Here is a 4,852-nt window from a genome sequence, read left to right as displayed (position 1 = left end):
TTCCAACAAAGCATTTTCATGGTGATTGGCAGGGTTGTTGAACAACCTCTGCCATTCCTAGCTTCTTAATTCTCTTAAATACCCTCGGTTCTTTGTAAAACCACTAACTCTTTTCTTGTGTCTGGTTTTGTTACTCACCACAAGAAGGTTAACCATGGTTACCTTAGGAATAAAGACATTCTCACCCCTGGCCCTCCTTTTCCAGTTAGACAAAAGGTGTTTTTTTGTTTTGTCTATCTGGTTTTCGTTGTGTTAAGGCATGGGGAGGACTTACCAAGTTATTGTATTCTGCAGGGGACATGTCATGATCGAGGTTCTATGAGCTTGTCTGCAGGTTGAAGGGATCAGACTTGTCAGCTGCTTTTGGAGGGACATCAAGTCAGGTTAAGGTTTCCTCAATTGGCCAGTGAGAATCACCTCGATTTCCTAAGTAGAGAAAGTTACCAACTTCTTTATCTATTCCCTTATCACAGCCTGTGTTTGCTAGGACATTTGCAATTTCCACCATCTTCATGCCTCTTGCCATCAGAGCTGCCCTGTCGAATATTAGTTGAGTCCCCCCTTTCTTGGCTACTAGACTGGAAATGGTGTTGCATCCCCCCTTTCTTGGCTACTAGACAGGAAATGGTGTTGCTCAGGTTTTGATGGAGGGCCAGCCTTGAGCCAGGATCTATATTGAAGATGATGAGCCCCACGAGTTCTACCATCTAAGACACTTCTCGAGCAGCTTGACTTTAAGCGTAACAATACTCCACATTTAAAACAAAAAATAGGCAAACACTCATATTTGAAAGGGATCCAGAGGCATGAGTCCCCCATGTTGATAACTCTCCCCTTGCCAGAGGCTTTGTTATATCAGCTAGCACCTTTACTCGTAAGAAACTGCCCCAAGCCCTTCCTTTTTCATCCACATCCACGAGCACTACACGCCTTACACTTGCCCCCAGCTTCTCACCCGTGCTCTTATTCATGCTAACAAAAGGTAGGTCATGAAATTGGATCCACAAAGGTTCTAGGGAGAAGTCTATGTCCTTCAAAGCAGTACAACCTTCACACTCCTATAGACATACCAAGTTCCTATCAAAAGACCACGGACGGCCCATTAACACTCTATTTTTCTCTGCCGTGTTTTGAAATTTGATGAGAAATTTAGGCTGCGTTTGGATGTTAAACTGAGTTGAGATGATACAATATTGTTAGAATATTATTTTTTAATATTATTATTATTTTAAAATTTGAAAAAGTTAAATTGTTTATTATATTTTGTATTGAAATTTGAAAACGTTGTAATGGTAAATTGAGATGAGTTGAGAGTAGTTTAGTAACCATACGTACTATTCTTGCCAACTTCTTTGAATGTCAAGCAGACTTCTGCTTTCCAGACCTTTCCCATTGTAGCTTTGAAGGCACCCTTATTCACATCTTTGTCTGCAACAACCAATGCAGCAAGACATGACTTGCTTACTTCCTTTGATAGCAAAACACCATCCTCTGAGAGATTGATCTCTTGTTGTTCCTCCTCAGTTAACTTGAGGCCCTCACATAGATTAGAAAACTCCTCCTCCATTATTGAGCTTGAACAGTGAGTACGCACCACTCTATAGATAAAAAAATCTAAGAGACTAAACTCTATGTTCCAAAGGAGCATAGAGAGCAAACCCCACCTTTCCTAGGGAGAGAAGGGACCCAAATCTTACAAAATTAAGGCAATCTCCAAGTTTTTGACTTCTCAAATTGCTCATATATTTCATTATATATAAGTTATGTTTGAGGCAACCATCGTCAAGAAAATTCAAGAAGAAAATAGAATTCAAGATTCCTCCCTCTTGCCACTTGTACGCTCAGTGCTTGCTTCTCACACAATTCCCATAACAGAAAGGAAAGTAGTAAATAACCTGACAACTTGAAGATAAAAGTGGCAGTGAAAAAAAAAACGATCAACTGGTAAACTAGATCAAACAGGTGGGTTTGGGTCGGTTCGGTACCGATTTTATTTTTTTCAAAACTGATCAAAATTGTTCCAATTTCGATTTTTCTTTTTCCAATTTCGATTTTTCTTTTTCTAACACCGGACTAGACCGGCTCATATATATATATATTTTAAATTTTTATGTTGTATAAAATACTTTTTATATGATTTTTTATCTTATATATAATTTTTATATATAATATATATAATTATATATAAAATAATTTTGTATTATATGATAAATTACTAACTAATATAATATTAAATTTTAAAATCCTATATCACTATAATCTATTGTATTAATAGTTATACTAATACTATATCACTATATATTATAATATCCTATAATATATCACTATATTATATATTATAATATACTACAATATATTATCACTATATTATTATATACTATAATATACTATATTATACATACTATATAATATACCGAAAAAATTGTACCAAACTAGACTGGAACCGGTAAAACCAAAAATACCAATTTAGGGGTGTGTTGAATAAAGGAACACTCGAAGATGAGGATAAAGGGTTTGAGAAAAGGTTTAAGAAGACTGGTTTTTCCAGAATCAATCATGCTTTCAAAACTCTTATTTTTCTCGTTCTTTGATTTGTATTACATCATACTATTTATAGTTATTGCATATAACAATCTTGATTTTTTCACCACTTATACAATGACAGTTGTCCTTCTAAATAGTACAATCTATTATGGTATATATTCTAGAATGTTGTAGATTATTCTTCTGTGATGGCTTTGTTGTGTTGTGCGTATCCAGTGTAGTGTTGTGTGCTGCTGCAACCGAGTGCGTGGTAGTGTTGTGTGCTGCTACAACAGAGTGAGGAACCTTAATATCCTCCCGCGATTCAAGCAGCACAGAAGCATGTGTGAGGCTTGATCGTAACTGAAGAAACTAAGCAGTGGATAGTGGTTTGGTCAAGATATCAGCGAGTCGATCTTTGCTGGATATAAATGAGACCTTGAGGGACTTAGTTGTAGCCTGATCACGAACAAAATGATAGTCTAGCTCCACATGTTTGGTGCAAGCGTGAAGTACAGGATTGACAGATAAATATGTTGCTCTTAAGTTATCACATCATAATGTAGGTGAGTCGGTAAGAAAAATTCCAAGTTCTTTTAACAAGGATTGGTGTCAAAGAACCTCATAGGCCGTATTGGCCACTAACTTATACTACGATTCGGTGGATGATCAAGCAATAGTAGCTTGTTTCTTATTGGTATAGTTGGGGGTCCTCGAAAGTGAGTCCAGCAAGGGCTGAGAGTTTCACTAAGGTGGACATAGGGGTTGAAACAGGTTTACAATTATGCATATTGGTGTGAAACAGAAGGTCAGCAATATATTTGGATTGGGAAAGGAACAAACCAGAAGACACCCGATTAACTTCGACCCCTAGAAAATAGTACAGCAGACCCAAGTCTTTAACTGGAAAATGAATACTCAATGAAGCTATAAAATCCAAGATAAGAACATAGCTAGAACCAGTAACAATTATGTCATCAACATATATTAATATGTAAATGCAATTAGATTGAGTATGCAATATAAACAAGGAATTATCAGAACGGTATGCATGAAAACCTAAACCAAGTATTTCTCAGTAAACTTCGCAAACCAGGCCCGAGGGGCCTATTTCAATCCATGGATGGATTTTTTTTAACTTACAAACATGATTCGGATGATTGGGATTAATGAACCCATGAGGTTGTCGCATGAAAATAGCTTCCTCAAGGTCCCCATGTAAGAGCACGTTCTACACATCGAGTTGATGAAGAGGCCAGTTGGACGTGACTACAAGAGAAATAAGAAGACGGATTGTTACGGGTTTGACCACAAAGCTAAAGGTTTCAGAGAAATCTATCCTGGGCTGTTGATGGTAACCCTTGGCCACAAGCCATGCATTACTTCATTCCAGAGTCCTATAAGCTCGCCTCTTGCTCTTTCAGACCCATTTGGAACCCAACACATTAAGATTAGAAGTAGGGGGAACTAGATCCCAAGTCTGGCTTTGAAGCAGGGCCTGAAATTCATTCTGCATAGCAAACCGCCACTCTGGGTATTTTGAAGCTTCAGAAAAAGATAAGGGTTCTTCAAGAGTGATGGAAGTAGACGAGAATAAAGATGAGATAGTGGCAGTCAAAGACATAGAGGGTGACGGTGGAGGCCAGAGGATAGTGTCGTCTGTGCATTGTTTGGGGCAATGGATATGAGCACGGGAACAAGTGATCATGGGGTGGGGAGGTGGCAGTTGTGCAGATTGAGGGAGAAGGGGAGGCTACTGCGTGATGGGAGAGGAGGTGAAATCAGAATGAGTGATAGGGTTTGAGGAGGAAGACGAGTCGAAAGAAGAAGAGTGGGAGTTAGGGTTCTGAGTTGAGGAAGAATCACTTAAGGACCGAGGTGGACTGTAGGCCAACGATAAATCACAAGGACGAGATGGGCCTGTGGACTGATGTGAAGATATGGGAGGGTCCAAGTGTGAAGATATAGATTTGATGTGAGGGATGAAAGAGTGGATCGTGGGCCTTGGCTCCGAAGTGATTGGGTTGGGTTGTTTTGCAAATGGGAACACAGATTTCATTAAAAACCACATCCCTTGAAATATATGTATGGCTCGAAGGGAGATAAAGACAGAGATAACCCTTGTGGTCTGGGCTATAGCCCATGAAAACACACATTTTGGACTATAGATCGAGTTTATGATGATTAAACGTTCTTAAGTTGGCCAACATGATGACCCAAACACCTAAAGAAAGAGATAATCAGGAGGATGTCCCAACAAACATTCATAGGGAGATTGTGGTTAAGTAATGGGGTGGCCATTCAATTGATAAGGAAAGTGGCCATTTGG

This window comes from Juglans microcarpa x Juglans regia, chromosome 5S, assembly GCF_004785595.1.
Source record: "Juglans microcarpa x Juglans regia isolate MS1-56 chromosome 5S, Jm3101_v1.0, whole genome shotgun sequence".
Classification (NCBI taxonomy): Eukaryota; Viridiplantae; Streptophyta; class Magnoliopsida; order Fagales; family Juglandaceae; genus Juglans; species Juglans microcarpa x Juglans regia.
This window is presented reverse-complemented; position numbering follows the sequence as displayed.